Genomic DNA, 20,624 nt, shown 5'->3' with positions numbered 1-20,624 from the left:
ACTGCTGGGAAATTCAGTGTTCCGCCTATCACAGGCGGAGGCGGAGAAGGAGGCGCGGCTTTTGAATTTTAATGTCCGCCGTCTGTCTGCTCGATACGCTGATCGAGCAGTCAGACAGCGGTGACTCGAGTATAAGCCGAGGGGGCACTTTCAGCCTCAAAAAAGAGGCTGAAAATCTCGGCTTATACTCGAGTATATACGGTAACAGGATATAAAAAAATATGTATTCTTCCTTTAGCTACATAGATACGTATCTATTTTAGTCTTCTCATGACATTCCATTCCAAGATACCTTATACGTAGAGATGAGCCGAACACCCCCCCGCCTCGGTTCGCATCCAGTTTAGTTTAAACATGTGAACACTGTTAAAGTCTATGGGACACGAACATGAATAATAAAAAGTGCTCATTTTAAAGGCTTATATGCAAGTTATTGTCATAAAAAGTGTTTGGGGACCCCGGGTCCTGCCCCAGGGGACATATATCAATGCAAAAAAAAGTTTTAAAAACTTCAGTTTTTTCGGGAGCAGTGATTTTAATAATGCTTAAAGTGAAAAAATGAAAGTGTAATATTCCTTTAAATTTCATACCTGGGGGTGTCTATAGTATGCCTGTAAAGGGGTGCATGTTTCCCGTGTTTAGAACAGTCTGACAGCAAAATTAAATTTCTAAAGCAAAAAAAGTCATTTAAAACTACTCGCTAATATAATGAATTGTCGATCCGACAATACACATAAAAGTTCATTGATAAAAGTGGCTTGGGATTTCCCACAGGGGAACCCCAATATTTAATTTTAGACCTTCAGCTTGTAACATCATAAACAAAAGAATCATATGCCCATTGATATTCTCAGCAAAATCGTATCCACATGCTGACAAATACAGTTTGACCTAGAAAATTTAGAAAGTATTTTTGCTGTAGTTTCATGAACTACACCATCACCAATACATAGGCCAGGTATTAATCGAGTGAACGTATCAGTCTCTTTTCTGAATGTGAATGCAAATTTGTATTGACAACTTTTAAAGGGATGGAAAAATTACTATTAGCGATTTCTAGTACAGAGAACACTTTGTCCACAGCATTCAATTCATTATGTTCGATTTATCAGGAAGGACTGGGTTATTTGTGATATGTTTATCCAGTGTCCTTAAGTCAACTGATAAAGAATATGAATTATCATTTTTGATAGGCAAAATACAGTTATTTACCACTGATTTAGCTTTCTTTACAATTCCATGTTGTACAAACTCTTGCATAATAGCAGAGAGTTGATCAATTGATTCTATTGGTAACTCATACTGACTTATGCCGCGTACACACGATCGGAAATTCTCGTCGGAAAAAGCGCTGATGGTTTTCCCGACGGAATCCGGCTCAAACTGTCTTGCCTACACACGATCACGCCAAATTCCGATCGTTTATAACGCGGTGACGTACGACGGGACTAGAAAAAGGAAGTTCAATAGCCAATAGCTTCTGTCTCGTAGTTGTGAGCATGCGTGATTTTTGGCATGTCGGAATTGCATACACACGATCGGAATTTCCGATAGAACGTTTTTCCGTCTGAAAAATTTAGAACATGCTATCAATTTTTGGCTGGCGGAAACTTGGACAACTAAATTCCGATGGAGTATACACAGGGTCGCATTTTCCGATGAAAAGCTCTCATCTGTCTTTTTCTGTCTGGAATTCCGATCGTGTGTAGGCGGCATAAGGGGTTCTGGATCTTTTCCCTCAATATTTAATTCTGTATTTTTCAAAGTTCCAATGTCATTTTGAACTTTGACCACAAACTTGGAAAACGTTGTACCACTTCTTTTAAAGCACAATTACCATCAATATCAGGCCACTTTTGTTCTTTAGACATATTGGTACCAACATTACTGTATAAAGAGGGATCAATAAGCACTGATTTGGGCCTAGATGGATCTTTCCAACTACTTTTTTTAGCCAAATCAATCGCCCACTTTTGTTTATTGATTACATCAATGGCAAGTATATTCTCTGCATCGTGACAGATTCAAATGTTAATATTAGTTTTCACTAATCCAGGTACTTCAAATGTTACTTTAGATACCTGTCTAGCAGTGGAATTACCTGTATTATTAAAACCCACTATATTACACATAGGAGAATTAGGTTTCACAGGTATGTTTTCTCTGGTAAGGCTAATCTCAGATTAATTGTCAATGAGACAATTAAAGCGGTAGTAAACCCAGTTTCAAAAAACACTTTTGCTCTCAACCAAACTTTCAAACAGTCCAATGGCTGGTTTCATAACTGATCACATGTGCAGCATTATGGCAGTTGAAGCATCATTAGAGGACAAGATGGCAGCTTCCTTGACTGAAAACGATAGAAGGGTTTACGTCCACTTTAATATTTTTACCATCCAGCAAACCTTGTGTGTATGGTCTACGATCCTCATCCAATATAATTGGTGCTACAAAATGTAATGGCAGAGACATTGAATCTCGATTTCATACTATTTTTGGCAATGGCAATAAACCCTCTCTTTCAGTGACAGCTACTTTTTCCATGTTGTCTGAACTGCTGTTAAAAGTCAAATTACTGATCTGTTTGACTTCAGTGGCATAAGGCAATTCATTCAAAATTGTATCTTGACATAAAAAAACAGGTTTTGCAAAAGCTGCTTTTTCATTCTTTATATCTTTAGTTTTTATTTGTGAGTGTCTCTTAAATTTACAGCTATGTTCTCATACGGCCAGATCTATGACAGTAAAGACACCTGATAGGCCCTCCTTGCCTCACTTGTCTCCACCTGCCATCATCATTCTTGCTAAGAACTGTCGTTTCTGACATGACTGTAGCCTGACTATTTTTGTCACATTGAATTATAGCTACCTCATGTGTGAAATAGCTTTGACTCAAATGTCTCCTGATTTTATCAATGAAGATTACAAAAAATCTCACAGTTTAGACAACTAAGGGACACATTTTCATGTATTCCTGTGTTCTGTACATTGTTAGTCTCTGTTTGATTAGTGTACACTAGGGATGAGCCGAACACCCCCCTGTTCGGTTCGCACCAGAACCTGCGAACAGACCTAAACTTCGTGTGAACTTTAGAACCCTATTAAAGTCTATGGGACTCGAACCTTCACAATCTAAAGTGCTCATTTTAAAGGGTAATATGCAGGTTACTGTCCTAAAAAGTGTTTGGGGACCCGGGTCCTGCCCCAGGGGACATGGATCAATGCAAAAACAAGTTTTAAAAACGGCCGTTTTTTCAGGAGCAGTGATTTTAATAATGATTAAAGTGAAACAATAAAAGTGTAATATTCCTTTAAATTTCGTAGCTGGGGGGTATCTATAGTATGCCTGTGAAGGGGCGCATGTTTCTGGTGCTTAGAACTGTCCCTGCACAAAGTGTCATTTGTGCAGGAAAAAAAGTCTTTTAAAATCACTTGCGGCTAAATTGTCGGGTCTCCGTAATACAGAGAACACTCAATGAGTGTTCTCTGTATTAGCCGACAATTCATTCATTCATTGATAAAAAAAAAAAAAAAAAAAGCGTGGGGGTTCCCCTAAATTCAATTACCAGGCCCTTCAGGTCTGACATGGATATTAAGGGGAACCCCGTGTCAAATAAAAAAAAAAAATTGACGTGGGGGTCCCCCCAAATATCCATACCAGACCCTTCAGGTCTGATATGGATATTAAGGGGAACCCAGCATCAAATTAAAAAATTTTTTTACGTGGGGGTCCCCCTAAAAATCCATATCAGACCCTTTATCCGAGCACGCAACCTGGCAGGCCGCAGGAAAAGAGGGGGGGACGAGAGAGCGGCCCCCCCTCCCTCCTGAACCATACCAGGCCACATACCCTCAACATTGGGAGGATGCTTTGGGGGTCTGTGACCCCTCAAAGCACCTTGTCCCCATGTTGATAAGGACAAGGGCCTTATCCTCACAACCCTGGCCGTTGGCTGTGAGGGTCTGCGGGCGGGGGGCTTATCAGAATCTGGAAGCCCCCTTTAACAAGGGGACCCCCAGATCCCGCCCCCCCCTGTTTGAAATGGTAAGGGGGTACAAAAGTACCCCTACCATTTCACAAAGAAAGTGTCAAAATGGTTAAATAAGACAAACACACTTTTGAAAAATTCCTTTATTAAAAATGAAAAAAATAAAAAAAAGATTCCAGCGGTGCTAATCCACTCTTGCTATCCAGCGACGGATCTCCGGGGTCCAGCGATGGATGATCATATCCAGCGAGGGGGCTCTCTCAGTCCAGCACTGTCCATACATCCTTCTTCTGTCTCCACTCCGGAGACACTGCAGAGAGCCCAGCGCTGACGTTTCTTATATTAGGAGGGCGGGGCCCCCCGTCACCTGACCCGCCCCTCTGACGCTGGAGAGGGAAGCCAGGGGTTCCCCAGTGACGTGTGGGTGACCCCGCCCCCTCTGATGTAACGCAGGTTTCCGTTACATCAGAGGGGGCGGGGTCACCCACACGTCACTGGGGAACCCCTGGCTCCCTTCACCAGCGTCAGAGGGGGCGGGGTCAGGTGACGGGTGGCCCCGCCCTCCTAATATAAGAAACGTCAGCGCTGGGCTCTCTGCAGTGTCTCCGGAGTGGAGACAGAAGACGGATGTATGGACAGCGCTGGACTGAGAGATCCCCCGTCGCTGGATATGATTATCCATCGCTGGACCCCGGAGATCCGTCGCTGGATAGCAAGAGTGGATTAGCACCGCTGGAATCTTTTTTTTATTTTTTTCATTTTTAATAAAGGAATTTTTCAAAAGTGTGTTTGTCTTATTTAACCATTTTGACACTTTCTTTGTGAAATGGTAGGGGTACTTTTGTACCCCCTTACCATTTCAAACAGGGGGGGGCCGGGATCTGGGGGTCCCCTTGTTAAAGGGGGCTTCCAGATTCTGATAAGCCCCCCGCCCGCAGACCCTCACAACCAACGGCCATGGGTTGTGAGAATGAGGCCCTTGTCCTTATCAACATGGGGACAAGGTGCTTTGAGGGGTCACAGACCCCCAAAGCATCCTCCCAATGTTGAGGGTATGTGGCCTGGTACGGTTCAGGAGGGAGGGGGGGCCGCTCTCTCGTCCCCCCTCTTTTCCTGCGGCCTGCCAGGTTGCGTGCTCGGATAAAGGGTCTGATATGGATTTTTAGGGGGACCCCCACGTCAATTTTTTTTTTTTTATTTGATGCGGGGTTCCCCTTAATATCCATATCAGACCTGAAGGGTCTGGTATGGATTTTTGGGGGGACCCCCACGTCAATTTTTTTTGTTTATTTAACACGGGGTTCCCCTTAATATCCATGTCAGACCTGAAGGGCCTGGTAATTGAATTTAGGGGAACCCCCACGCTTTTTTTTTTTTTTTTTTTTAATCAATGAATGAATGAATTGTCGGCTAATACAGAGAACACTCATTGAGTGTTCTCTGTATTACGGGACCCGACAATAGCCACAAGTGATTTTAAAATACTTTTTTTCCTGCACAAATGACACTTTGTGCAGGGACAGTTCTAAGCACCAGAAACATGCGCCCCTTCACAGGCATACTATAGATACCCCCCAGCTACGAAATTTAAAGGAATATTACACTTTTATTGTTTCACTTTAATCATTATTAAAATCACTGCTCCTGAAAAAACGGCAGTTTTTAAAACTTTTTTTTGCATTGATCCATGTCCCCTGGGGCAGGACCCAGGTCCCCAAACACTTTTTAGGACAGTAACCTGCATATTACCCTTTAAAATGAGCACTTTAGATTTCTCCCATAGACTTGTATAGGGTGTTCCGGCTTTTCGAATTTGCTGCGAACAGCCCAAATTGTTCACTGTTCGCTGAACAGGCGAACAGGCAATGTTCGAGTAGAACATGAGTTCGACTCGAACTCGAAGCTCATCCCTAGTGTACACTAAGGATGAGCCGAACACCCCCCAGTTCGGTTCGCACCAGAACCTGCGAACAGACATAAACTTCGTGTGACCTTTAGAACCCTATTAAAGTCTATGGGACTCGAACGTTCAAAATCAAAAGTGTAAATTTTAAAGGCTAATATGCAAATTATTGTCATAAAAAGTATTTGGGGATCTGGGTCCTGTCCCAGGGGACATGTACCAATGCAAAAAAAAGTTTTAAAAACGGCAATTTTTTTGGGAGCAGTGATTTTAATAATGCTTAAAGTGAAACAATAAAAGTGTAATATTCCTTTAAATTTTGTACCAGGGGGTGTGTATAGTATGCCTGTGAAGGGGCGCATGTTTCCTGTGCTTAGAACTGTCCCTGCACAAAGTGTAATTTTTACAGGAAAAAAAGTCATTTAAAATCACTTGCGGCTATAATGAATTGTCGGCTCCCCGTAATACAGAGAACAGTCATTGAAAGTCATTGATTAAAAAAAAAGCGTGGGGTTCCCACCAAATTCAATTACCAGGCTCTTCAAGTCTGGTATGGATATTAAGGGGAACCCCGCATCAAATAAAAAAAATCACGTGGGGTTCCCCCAAAATATCCATAACAGAGCCTTCAGGTCTGGTATGGATTTTAAGGGGAACTCCATGCCAAATTAAAAAAAAATTCATACCAGACCCTCTATCCGAGCATGCAACCTGGCAGGCCGCAGGAAAAGGGGCGGACGAGAGAGCTCCCCCCCTCCTGAACCATACCAGGCCACATGCCCTCAACATTGGGATGATGCTTTGGGGTCCCCGCCAAAGCACCTTGTCCCCATGTTGATGAGGACAAGGGCTTCATCCCCACAATCCTGGCCAGTGGTCGTGGGGGTCAGCGGGTGGGGGGCTTTCCAGAATCGGGAAGCCCCCTTTAACAAGGAGACCCCCAGATCCCGCCCCCCATTTGAAATGGTAAGGGGGTACAAAAGTACCCCTACCATTTCACAAAGAAAGTGTAAAAAATTTAAAAAAAACACACACACACCAGTGGGAAAAGTCCTTTATTAAAAATATAAAAAAAAAAAAAAAAAAAAAAAAAAAGATTTCTTGCTATACAGCGATGGATGATCATCTCTCCGGGGTCCAGCCATGGGTGATCTGATCCAGCGATGGGTGATCTCTCCCTCCAGGGCAGCGCATCCATCCTGTCTCCACCGGACACACTGCGGGAATCCTGGGAGCCTGACACTTCTTAGCTGAGGAGGGCTGAGGGGGGTGGGGCCACCTGTCACCTGACCCTGCCCCCTCTGATGCAAGGGGAAAACCGGGCTTCCCCAGTGACGTACGGGTGACCCTGCCCCCTCTGATGTAACGCAGGTTTCCGTTACATCAGAGGGGGGCGGGGTCACCCACACATCACTGGGGAAGCCCGGCTTTCCCTTTGCGTCAGAGGGGGGAGAAGTCAGGTGACGGGTGGCCCGCCCTCCTCAACTAGGAAGTGTCAGGCTGCCGGGATTCCCGCAGTGTCTCCGCAGCCTGCAGACCCCCACAACCACTAGCCAGGGTTGTGGGGATGAGGCCCTTGTCCTCATCAACATGGGGACAAGATGTTTTGGGCGGACCCCAAAGCATCCTCCCAATGTTGAGGGCATGTGGCCTGGTATGGTTCGGGGGGGTGCTCTCTCAGGTTGCATACTCGGATAAAGGGTCTGGTATGGATTTTTGGGGGGAACTCCACGCCATTTTTTTTTTAATTTGGCGTGGAGTTCCCCTTAAAATCCATATCAGACCTGAAGGGTCTGTTATGGATATTTGGGGGGAATCGCACGTCATTTTTATTTTATTTTATGCGGGGTTCCCCTTAATATCCATACCAGACCTGAAGGGCCTGGTAATTGAATTTGGGGGAGCCCCAGGTTTTTTTTTTTATCAATGACTTTCAATGACTGTTCTCTGTACTATGGGGAGCCAACAATTCATTATAGCCGCGAGTGCTTTTAAATTACTTTTTTTCCTGCAGAAATTACATTTTGTGCAGGGACAGTTCTAAGCACGGGAAACATGTGCCCCTTCACAGGCATACTATAGACACCCCCCAGGTATGAATATTTAAAGGAATATTACACTTTTATTGTTTCACTTTAAGCATTATTGAACTCACTGCTCCCAAAAAAACGGGTGTTTTTAAAACGTATTTTGCATTGATACATGTCCCCTGGGTGAGGACCCAGGTCCCCAAACACTTTTTATGACAATAACTTGCATATAAGCCTTTAAGACTTGTACAGGTTGTTCCGCGGCTTTTCGGATTTGCCGCAAACACCCAAAATTGTTCGCTGTTCGTTGAACAGGCGAACAGGCAATGTTCGAGTCGAACATGAGTTCGACTAAAACTCGAAGCTCATCTCTAGTAGGGTTGGCCGAACGGTTCGCCCGGCGGTCGTTTCGCTGTGAATTTCGGCTGTTCGCCGTCTGCCCGATCGGCGGACTATTGCCGCCGTTCGCTCGGCGGACTTCCGTGTTTACTGTGTAAAAGAACTTTGACCTATGATGACACATCCATCATGGGGTACAGGACAGCCAATTGAGACATTACAGCACATGGACACTTGGACATTCCCCCTAACTTATAAATAGACCCGATCCGGCGGCCATTTTACATTATTTCTTTTGTCACTATAGGGAGAGGTTGCTGTGTGGAGCAGGGAGAGATTGCAGTCACCCAAATCGCTAGCTATTTGGTCCACAAAAGTTCTTTTCAGGACTGGTATAGGTGTTAGGTGTAGTTCAGGATATAGGTTTGAGGCACTGCTGTGCTACTAATTGTTGCAGCAGCCTGTCTTTTGTCAGTGTAGAGAGAGGGACAGGACGCTGTGTGCTGCAGGGACAGTCAGTTTAATCATTAGCTGTTACTATTAGGTCCACAAAAGTGCTATTCAAGTTATTGTTCCAGCAGCCTCTGTTTTGTCAGTTTAAATAGAGACAGGCAGGAAGCTGTGTGTGAGGCAGTGAGGGACAGTCAGTTTAATCAGTAGCTGTTACTATTAGGTCCACAAAGGTTCTGTTCAGGACTGGTATGGTATTAGGCTTGTACATGTATAATATTCTTTCTTCCAAATATAGAAAGAATATTATACTTGACTGCTGCCCTATACTGCAGCAGTCCTTTATGAGTATAGGGACTGAGGTACAGTCTGCTAATAATTCACAACCTACTTGTTCCACAAAGGTCCTCATAAGGACTGGTAAGGTTTAGGGTGCTACAGTACATAGGGTTGAGTGAGGTACAGTCTGCTATTCCTTAAGGACTGGTATAGGTCCACAATACATAGGAGGTGCACTACTGCTGAGTCTGACTGCTGCCCTATACGGCAGCAGTCCTTTATCAGTATAGGGGCTGAGAGTTTTGTCACAGGGTCATTTAAAAAATGACAGGCAGAGGAAGAGGCAGGCCCTTCCTCAGGGGTGGTAGGGGTAGGGCAGGAACAACAGGCTTGAGCCAAAGTGGGAAGTTGCAGAAGCTGCGTTCAATTACTTTAAAGTACGCACCAGACTTGGTTGAGTGGCTCACTCAGCCTTACTCTTCTGCACCCTACTCATCCTCTCGATCTGCACCCGCTTCTTCACTCTCTGCTATGTGCACCCCCAAATACACTACCACCAACAACACCACCACCACCACCACCATCACATACTTTCCGCTTGAGTCACAGGAATTATTTTCCGATCCATATCAAGACATTTCTGATGCGCAGCCACTCTTGGTATTGGATCAGGAAGAGGAGGTAGCATCAACCGCTACTCAGCAGTCTGACGACAGTACCCAGATCAGCCCAAGGAGGAGGTTGGTCCCCGGGGTTGCTGCCTACTCCGAGATCTCTACTTATAGCGGTGGGGAAGGTGACGTCGATGATGACGTGTAGGGATGAGCTTCGTGTTCGAGTCGAACGTACGTTCGACTCGAACATTGGCTGTTCGTGCGTTCGGCGAATTCCGAACGTTTTGGCCGTTCGCGTCAAAATTCGAGTGACGCGCGCGCGGACCACAATGCACTGCGTTGGCGCAGTGCATTGCTGTCCGATGATTGGCCAAGCATGCACTGTGACCCCGCATGCTTGGCCAATCGCAGCGCCGGCAGCGAGGAGAGCCATGATTGGCCACAGGCATCCTGCCTGTGGCCAATCATAGCTCAGACTGTGTAGTGCACGCCCCACACTATATAAGGCCGCCTTTAAGGCGGCCTCCTGTAGTGTGTTACTTTGCATCTGAAGCAGTGGGTGTTCTGTGTACCTTCAACACAGTACACACCAATCGTTTTTGGCTGATTTCCTATCTTGCTGCTGTGTAGTGGTTGTTGTCTGTGCCCTGACTGCAGTATACACCACTATATTCACCTCACCTATATAGCTAGTGATCTAGCTTTAACCACTTAACAACTGCCCATTGCCGATTAACGGCTTCAGGGCGGTTGTTTAACTCAGAGAGGCCGTTAATTAACGGCCTCCCAGAATTCTGCTCTCGCGTGCCCCGAGGTGTGCGCACTCGAGAGCATCCGTGACCGCCGGGTCCATAGGACCCGGCGCATCACGGTAAACGGCCGCTCATAGCGGCCGTTTACCACGTGATTGCTCCGTCAAATGACGGAGTGATCACTTGGAAACAAACCGGCGTCATGTTATGACGCCTGTTCCTCCCTCCCCTTTCTGTACCGATCGGTACAGCGGAGGGGAAAGAGATCGGTGTCAGCAGCGATGTGGGTTGCATCTGCAGTGCCCACATCGCTGCTCACCGAATTTAACCCCTCAATTCCCTGCCAATACTCTGCAATACCAGTGCATACTCTGCAGTACCCTGCCATTACTCTGCAGTACCCCGCCATTACTCTGCAGTACCCCGCCATTACTCTGCAGTGCAGTACCCCGCCATTACTCTGCAGTGCAGTACCCCGCCATTACTCTGCAGTGCAGTACCCTGCCATTACTCTGCAGTGCAGTACCCTGCCATTACTCTGCAGTGCAGTACCCTGCCATTACTCTGCAGTACCCTGCCATTACTCTTCAGTACCCCCCATTACTCTGCAGTAACCCTCATTACTCTGCAGTACCCCCCAATACTCTGCAGTACCCTGCCATTACTCTGCAGTACCCCGCCATTACTCTGCAGTACCCCCCATTACTCTGCAGTAACCCCCATTACTCTGCAGTACCCCCCAATACTCTGCAGTACCCGCCATTACTCTGCAGTACCCCCAATACTCTGCAGTACCCTGCTATTACTCTGTAGTACCCCGCCAATACCCCGCCAATACTCTGTAATACCCTGCCATAAATTGCCATACCCAGCCATACTCAGAGATACCCAGCCATACTCGGTGATACCCTGAAGTACCCAGCCATAGACGCCCCCCACCCCTCACCGCCCTCTGGTGCTTCTACCAACTCGCCAGTACGATCAAAGCCAGAATCTTTTTTTTTATTTTTTATTTCAGGCTTCCCAGCCTAGAGGTGAGATGTGGGGTCATATTGACCCCCCAGATTTCACTGTAAAGAGGACCTGTCATCCCATATTCCTATTACAAGGGATGTTTACATTTCTTGTAATAGGAATAAAAGTGATCAAAAATATATTTTTGGGGAAAAAAATGTCAAACTAAAATAAAGTAAAATGAACAATAAAAAAATAAAATAAAAATTAAAGCGCCCATGTCCCCATGTGCTCGCATGTGCCACACATGTGAGATATCGCCGAGAATGTTAGAGCGAGAGCAATAATTCTAGTCCTAGACCTCCTCTGCAACTCAAAACATGTAACCAGTAAAAAAATATTTAAAGCGTCGCCTATGGGGATTTTTTAAGTAGCGACGTTTGGCGCCATTCCACGGGCATGTGCAATTTTGAAGAGTGACATGTTTGATATCTATTTACTCAGCATAACTTCATCTTTCACTTTATGCAAACATTGGGCTAACAAGTGGTTAATAATAGAGCTTGCAGTCAGTAGTGTTAGGAGATAGTGCGTGCTGTCTGCGTGCTCTGTACCCAGTACATACCGCTATAATATAGGGCAGGCCCCTACTTTCAAACATCCAACTTACAAACATCTCCTACTTGCAAACGCAAGGAGACAGCAGCAAGTGAGATGAAAAAAGATGGACGACAAAACAAAATTATACAGGGGTGATAACCCTTCCCTATGTTTTCCAAAAAGCTTAAAGATATTTTTTTTGACTGGAGCTACACTTTAAAAATGTACCGGTTGAAAATGACAAACAGATTCAACTTAACACAACAAACCTACACAGTCCCTGTCTTGTTTGCACTGCCTGTATACTGCTGTTCTGAGTATATAGGGCCTGGGGGCCACACGCATTTCCTTTTTTTAATATGGGTACGGGGTTCCCCTTAATATGTGTACAAGACCCAAATAGGCTGGTAATGGGCAGGGAGGGCTACCCATGCCATTTTTCTGAATGATTTTCAACCATATTGCAGGAACCAGATATAACATTAAAACCGCAAGCAGTTTTAAATGGTGTTATTTCCGTTTAATGTCATTTTGTGCAGGGACTGTTCTAAACACGGGAAACACGTGGCACTTCACAGGCATACTATAGACACCCCCCAGGCACCATATTTAAAGGAATATTTCACTTTTTTTTTTTCACTTTAATCGTCATTAAAATCACTGCTCCCGCCAAAACGGTAGTTTTTAAAACTTTTTTTTGCAGTGACCCATGTCCCCTGAGGCAGGAGGCAGGTCGCCAAACCCTTTTTAGCACACTATCTTGCATATTAGCCGTTAAAATAAGCACTTTCCAATTCGAACGTTCGAGTCCCATAGACTTCAATGGGGTTCTAACGTTCGTACCGAACGCGGGGGTCGTTCGCAAGTTCTGGTGCGAACCGAACCGGGGGGTGTTCGGCTCATCCCTAATGACGTGTCTAGTGATGTCACGTGGGTGCCCACAAGAGAGGAAGAGGAGGGGAGTTCAGAGGGAGATATGGACCAGCAGATAGGGAGGAGAAGCAGGAATAACTTACATTGCACAGGAGGGACAAAGCAGACTGCAAATGTATCAGGAGTAGGGATGAGCCGAACACCCCCCGGTTCGGTTCGCACCACAACTTTCGAACGGACCCCAAATTCGAACGAACTTTAGAACCCCATTGAAGTCTATGGGACTCGAACGTTCGAAATTAAAAGTGCTAATTTTAACGGCTAATATGCAAGATACTGTCCTAAAAAGGGTTTGGGGACCTGGCTCCTGCCCCAGGGGACATGGGTCAATGCCTAAAATGTTTTTAAAAATGGCTGTTTTGGCGAGAGCACTGATTTTAATGACGATTAAAGTGAAAAAAAAAAGTGAAATATTCCTTTAAATATGGTGCCTGGGGGGTGTCTGTAGTATGCCTGTGAAGTGCCACGTGTTTCCCGTGTTTAGAACAGTCCCTGCACAAAATGACATTAAACGGAAATAACACCATTTAAAACTGCTTGCGGTTTTAATCTTATATCTGGTTCCTGCAATATGGTTGAAAATCATTGAGAAAAATGGCATGGGTAGCCCTCCCTGCCCATTACCAGCCTATTTGGGTCTTGTACGCATATTAAGGGGAACCCTGTACCCATATTAAAAAAAGGAAATGCGTGTGGCCCCCAGGCCCTATATACTCAGAACAGCAGTATACAGGCGGTGCAAACAAGACAGGGACTGTGTAGGTTTGTTGTGTTAAGTTGAATCTGTTTGTAATTTTCAACTGGTACATTTTTAAAGTGTAGCTCCAGTCAAAAAAACTATTTTTAAGCTTTTTGGAAAACATAGGGAAGGGTTATCACCCCTGTATAATTTGTTTTGTCGTCCATCTTTTTTCATCTCACTTGCTGTTGTCTCCTTCCGTTTGCAAGTAGGAGATGTTTGTAAATTGGATGTTTGAAAGTAGGGGCCTGCCCTATATGCTCTGCAGAAATGGCGGAACAAGGTGTTGGTTTTGCCACAACATTGTAAGCCCTCAAAGTGACTCTTGGTGGGCGCTGGAACGCCCTGCTGTGAACGATTATATCAAGAATTGTAATTACATGCCATTGTTGAACAGTGGTAGAAAAATTGACCTTTGGTGGTTGTGGTGCTGGTGCCCTCACCGTTACTCTGGGTGGGCACAGGAAGGGGCCCTCCTGTGAAATATTATATCAAGAATTGTAATTACATGTCCCTGTTAAACAGGGGCAGAAAAATTTGGCCTTAGGCACTGCTGCTGGTGCCACCACACTGCAACCTCTTCCATATACTCTAGTTTTATTGCAGGAATTAGCCCTGCTGCAAAGCATTGCATCAAAAATTGTACTTAAACGCCCCTGTTAAACAGGGGCATTAAAATTGGGCCTTAGGCACTGGTGCTGGTGCCACCACACTGCAACCTCTGCCATATACTCTAGTTTTATTGCAGGAATTAGCCCTGCTGCAAAGCATTGCATCAAAAATTGTAATTAAACGCCCTGTTAAACAGGGGCAGAAAAATTGGGCCTTAGGCACTGGTGCTGGTGCCACCACACTGCAACCTCCACCAACCGTCTTTGGGCAGACTATCTCCCCAAAGACCAAAGCGAAGAGTCTCGGGGTTATTTTAGACGCACAAATGTCAATGGATGCACAAATAGGATCTGTAGTCAGTCGATCTCACCATCTGCTGCGCATGCTTCGCAGACTCATCCCTTTTATCCCAAAGAATGACAAAGCAGTGGTAGTTGGAACAATCATTAATTCACGACTGGACTAGGCAAACTCGCTTTACATAGGATTACCACAATATCAACTTGCGCGATTACAACTGATCCAAAACACAGCGGCAAGGCTGATAACAGGAAAAAAACCCTGGGAATCCATTTCTCCTTCACTGAGGAGCTTACATTGGCTAACCGTAAAAAATCGGATCACGTTCAAGACCCTTTGCCTCACCCACAAATGCGTACATAGAGAAGCTCCGCAATACCTAATGGAGAAAATAAATCATTACACACCAAACCGCAGTCTTCGATCAGCCAACAAAAACCTCCTCCTCGTGCCCAAAGCCCGGTATAAATCCAAGGGTGATTGGAGATTCGCTGTCCAAGGGCCTCGGCTATGGAATGCTCTACCAATCAACATCCGCCTGGAAGAAAATCACCTGGCTTTTAGGAAAAAACTCAAGACCTTCCTCTTTTAGCAGATGATCAAAGCTCGCCACAGCGCCTAGAGGCGATTCAGTTCGCATTGTGCGCCATATAAGTATTTCATTCATTCATTCATTCAACCTCTGCCATATACTCTAGTTTTATTGCAGGAATTAGCCCTGCTGCAAAGCATTGCATCAAAAATTGTAATTAAACGCCCCTGTTAAACAGGGGCATAAAAATTGGGCCTTAGGCACGGCTGCTGGTGCCACCACACTGCAACCTCTTCCATATACTCTAGTTTTATTGCAGGAATTAGCCCTGCTGCAAAGCATTGCATCAAAAATTGTACTTAAACGCCCCTGTTAAACAGGGGCAGAAAAATTGGGCCTTAGGCACTGGTGCTGATGCCACCACACTGCAACCTCTTCCATATACTCTAGTTTTATTGCAGGAATTAGCCCTGCTGCAAAGCATTGCATCAAAAATTGTAATTAAACGCCCCTGTTAAACAGGGGCAGAAAAATTGGGCCTTAGGCACTGGTGCTGGTGCCACCACACTGCAACCTCTGCCATATACTCTTGTTTTATTGCAGGAATTAGCCCTGCTGCAAAGCATTGCATCAAAAATTGTAATTAAACGCCCCTGTTAAACAGGGGCAGAAAAATTGGGCCTTAGGCATCACCCAGAACCAGAAATGTTCTTCCAACATATCAGCGGAGGAGGAAGAGGATAGACAATCAATATAACAGGACAGTCACTCAGCATCAGCATAGGCAGTCTTGAAGGGATGTGATATTTCAAAAAAAATTATTCTGTTACATCAGCTTCAGGTGCTTGGTAGCTGTGGGTGATCCAAGACTGATTCATCTTGATGAAGGTCAGTCGATCAACTGATTCGGTGGACAGGCGCACCCTGTGATCGGTAACAAAGCCACCAGCAGCACTGAAGGTGCGTTCCGAAAGAACGCTGGATGCAGGACAGGCCAGTAGCTCAATTGCATACTGTGCAAGCTCTGGCCAGTGATCCATCCTCAAGACCCAGTAAGCCAGAGGATTTTCGGTGGGAAAGGTGTCCAAGTCTGACCTTGCCCCTAGGTATTCCTGCACTATGTAAATCAGACGCTGGCGATGGGTGCTGGAACCGATCATACCTTGGGGCTGCAGACTAAAAAATTGTCTGAAAGCATCAGTCAGACGGCCACCTTCTCCACCGCTCCTTCTGACCGATGCCTCAGCAACACGTTGTCCAGGACCAGGAGTTTGTAACCTCCCAGTCTCTGGGAACGCGTTGCACAGACCTTTCTGCAAGGCCTCCCGGAGATGTCTCATCCTCTGCTCCCTCTGCGATGGCAAGATAAGGTCGGCAACCTTACCCTTGTACCGTGGATCAAGGAGAGTGGCCAGCCAGTAATGGTCCCTCTCCTTGATCTGAAGAATACGAGGATCCTTCCGCAGGCTTTGCAGGATCAGGGAGGCCATGCAGCGTAGGTTAGCTGAGGCATTCGGTCCGGAGTCCTCTGGGTCACTAAGGACAACATGATCCGCAGCTACCTCCTCCCAGCCACGTACAAGTCCACGTGTTTCTTGGGACTGTAAATCATCCCTACAAGACTGCTGCTGCTGCTGATGCTGAGTGCCAGACTCCACCTCCATGCTGACACAATCATCCTCCTCCTCCTCTTCCTCCTCCTCATCCTCTTCCTGTGTGATGGGTGGCACAGCAGGAACACTGTCTGGATAAAGGGGGCCTTGAGAGGCAAGGAAGTCCTCCTCTTCCTGCCTCTGTTCTGCCTCAAGTGCCCTGTCCATTATTCCATGCAGCGTATGCTCCAACAGGTGGACAAGAGGTACAGTGTCACTGATGCATGCACTGTCACTGCTCACCATCCTTGTGGCCTCCTCAAACGGTGACAGGACAGAGCATGCATCCCTGATCATGCCCCACTGGCGTGGTGAGAAAAAACCGAGCTCCCCTGACCCTGTCCAGGTACTCATTGATGGCCCTCTGCTGCGTGTGCAGCCGCTGCAGCATGGCCAACGTTGAGTTCCACCTGGTGGGCATGTCACATATAAGGCGGTTCTTGGGCAGGTTCAACTCCTTTTGGAGCTCAGCCAGCCGAGCACAGGCATTAAATGATCGGTGGAAATGCACACAGACTTTCCTGGCCTGCTTCAGGACATCCTGTAAGCCGGGGTACCTGTCCAAGAACCGATGCACCACCAGGTTAAGGACGTGAGCTACACAGGGCACATGGGTCAGTTGTCCCTGTCGGAGGGCGGAGAGGAGGTTGGTGCCATTGTCACAAACCACCATTCCTGGCTTAAGCTGGCGTGGCGTCAACCACCTCTCGGCCTGCCACTGCAGAGCTGACAAAACATCCGCCCCAGTGTGGCTCCTGTCCCCCAAAAAAACCAGCGCAAGCGCGGCATGGCATCGTTTTGCCTGCGTACTTGCGTAGCCCCTGGACCGCCTACGAAGCACCACTGGTTCTGAGGACAGAGCACTGGAAGAGGCCATGGAGGAAGAAGAAGAGGAGGGGGTGGAGGAGAGAAGTGTGTCACAACCAATAGTAGCATTTTGGAGGCGTGGTGGCGGAACAACCTCCAACACTACTGCACCTTGTCCTGCATCCTTCCCAGCTGCCAGAAGAGTGACCCAATGGGCCGTGAAAGACAGGTAACGTCCCTGTCCATGCCTGCTGGACCATGAGACAGCAGTAATATGCACCTTACCGCTGACCGCCCTGTCCAGCGAGTCAAGGACATTGCCTTCCACATGCCGGTAGAGAGCCGGAATCGCCTTCCGTGAGAATAAGTGGCGTTTGGGGACCTGCCACTGAGGAACCGCACATTGTACAAACTCACGGAAGGGGGCCGAGTCTACCAACTGAAAAGGCAGCAGTTGAAGTGCTAGCAATTTAGCCAAGCTAGTTTTCAACCGCTGGGCATGTGGATGGCTGGGAGTGAACTTCTTTCGCCGGTCCAGCAGCTGGGGCAGGGACATTTGCCTGCTATAATTGGACGTTGGTGTACCCCTAGCAGAGTTCCCGGAAGCACTTGGCTGTGACACACCTAATTCTACACCTTCATTCCTCTCAGAGCAGGTTTCAGAGAGGACTGAAGGTCTAGTGGGGTTGGAGATGCCAGCTGATGAGGAGCAAGGAGAGGTCCGCTTTGTTCTTTGGTGTGGGTCTTTGAGGTACGCTTGCCAACGAGCTGCATGGCAGGTCAACATATGTCTGGTCAAGCATGTGGTGCCCAAGCGGCTGATGTTTTGGCCACGCGAGATACGCTTGAGACATATGTTGCAAATAGCAGCGGTGCGATCTGATGCACTCGTCTCAAAAAAGGCCCACACCAAAGAACTTTTAGAATAACGCGCAGAGGCAGCGCCCTGCACAGGCGGAGCTCTGCGGTGTGATTCAGTCGGTGTGCTGCCCCTAAGCTGGCCCCCGGAGGGCATCCTGCCTCGTTGGACATGTGCCTCCTCCTCCTCCTCCTCCTCTCTCCTTCCAGGCACCCACATGGAGTCAGTGCCCTCATCATCCCCTCCCTCTTCATCGCTGTTGCAAACCTGGCAGTATGCTGCAGCTTGTGGAACATGACTGCCAGATTGCTTTCCTTCTTGAGCATCCCCTCTCTCTGCGCTCACGCTACTGCCTTCCTCTAGCTGAGTGTCATCATCAGAGCCCACAAAACACTGGGCATCCTCCTGGAGCATGTACCCAACACTGTGCTCAAAGAGTTCAGGAGACTCCTCAGGAGGACGTGGTGGGTCTAGGGAAGGAGTCACTGATGATGACATTGAGAGGAGGGAAGACGATGCGTTGGCAGCTGCTTTGCTAGTACCCTGAGACTGGGTGAGAGAGGATGAGGAGGATGAAGAGGGCTTGGTCATCCACTCTACCAAGTCAGTGGCATGTTGCGGCTCAACATGTCCAGCTGCCGAAAAGAAGGACAAGCGTGTCCCATGGCCACGTGCTGATGACAATGCACCAAGTCCATGACCAGCACTGTTGTCTCTAGACACAGAGCCTGCTTTCCCTCTTTTATCGGCTCACGCCTGTCTGCCTCTCCTTGCTGGCCTTCCAGACATGGTAATGGCCTGAAGGGAGTTGGGTAAAACAGCAGTGTAATGGAGTCACACAACACCCACTAAGCCCTGCAGATGGCTCTATTAGAGAACAGCAATAAACGGTAGATACAGGTGTATATTGTGCTGGAGTCACACAACACCCATTAACTCCTGCAGATGCCTTTATTATAGAACACCAGAGATAAAGGGGTATACTGTAATTGAGTCACACAACACCCACAAAGCCCTGCAGATGGCTCTATTAGAGAACAACAATAAAGGGTAGATACAGGTGTATATTGTGCTGGAGGCACAAAAAACCCACTAACTCCTGCAGATGCCTTTTTTATAGAACACCAGCGATAAAGGGGTATATACAGATGTATACTGTGCTGTGCTGGAGGCACACACAACTTCCAATAACTCCTGCAGATGGCAAGTGGGCTCAAATAGATAAGAGCTATGTAGGTGGATATAGCGGTGTGTACTGGGTACAGAGCACGCAGAGAGCACGCACAAGCTCCTAACACTACTGACTGCAAGCTCTATTATAAAAGATAGATCACTAGCTATATAGGTGAGGTGAATATAGCAGTGTATACTGCGGTCAGGGCACACAGACAACAACCACTACACAACAGCAAGATCGAAAATCGGCCGAAAACGATCGGTGTGTACTGTGTTGAAGGTACACAGAACACCCACTAACTGCTTCAGACGCCAACACACTACACTAGGCCGCCGTGCTGGCGGCCTTATATAGTGTGGGGCGTGTACTACACAGCCTGAGCTATGATTGGCCACAGGCATCCTGCCTGTGGCCAATCATGGCTCTCCTCTCTGCTGGCGCTGTGATTGACCAAGCATGTGGGGTCACAGTGCATGCTTGGCCAATCATGAGCCAGTAATGCACTGCGATGACGCAGTGCATTGTGGGCCGTGAGCGCCACACGTAATTTGGCGCGAACGGCCCATAACGTTTGGAATTCGCCGAACGGGCGAACAGCCAATGTTCGAGTGGAACGTATGTTCAAATCGAACACGAAGTTCATCCCTAGTAATTTGCCATTTGCTGGCAGGGGTCTGCAGTCCCCTTTGGTGTAGCAATCAATAGCAACTGAAAAGAGTCTTTTTGTGTTAGCTGTGTTCTAAGTGGACTACTGGTCCCAGTCAGTCCTTTGTAGACTCTGCAAACCCTCCTAGATGCAGCAGCCTAGCTCTATTCCCAGTGGCATCACATTCTCTCTCTCTGGCTCTACATCTACTTCTGGCATGTCTCTCTCAGATCTCCTCACTGTGCCTGTCAATCGCTGACCCCAGATGGATCCCTCCTGATGACTTTCCCGGCAATGTTCCCCACTGTCTTTCTTCTGCTCCTTTTCAAGACCCTCTCATTTGGGTTGTATGAAGAGGTTCCTTCCCAGATCATGAGCTCCAGGCCCAAGATCACCCCCCAGAAGGAGGGCTCCCTCAAAGGCCATGACAACCTAACACTCTATCACTCAGTTCTTC

The sequence above is a fragment of the Lithobates pipiens genome, unplaced genomic scaffold, assembly GCF_037356315.1.
Source record: "Lithobates pipiens isolate NorthernLeopardFrog02 unplaced genomic scaffold, aLitPip1_a1.2 Scaffold_28, whole genome shotgun sequence".
Classification (NCBI taxonomy): Eukaryota; Metazoa; Chordata; class Amphibia; order Anura; family Ranidae; genus Lithobates; species Lithobates pipiens.
Note: the sequence above shows the minus strand (reverse complement) of the source record.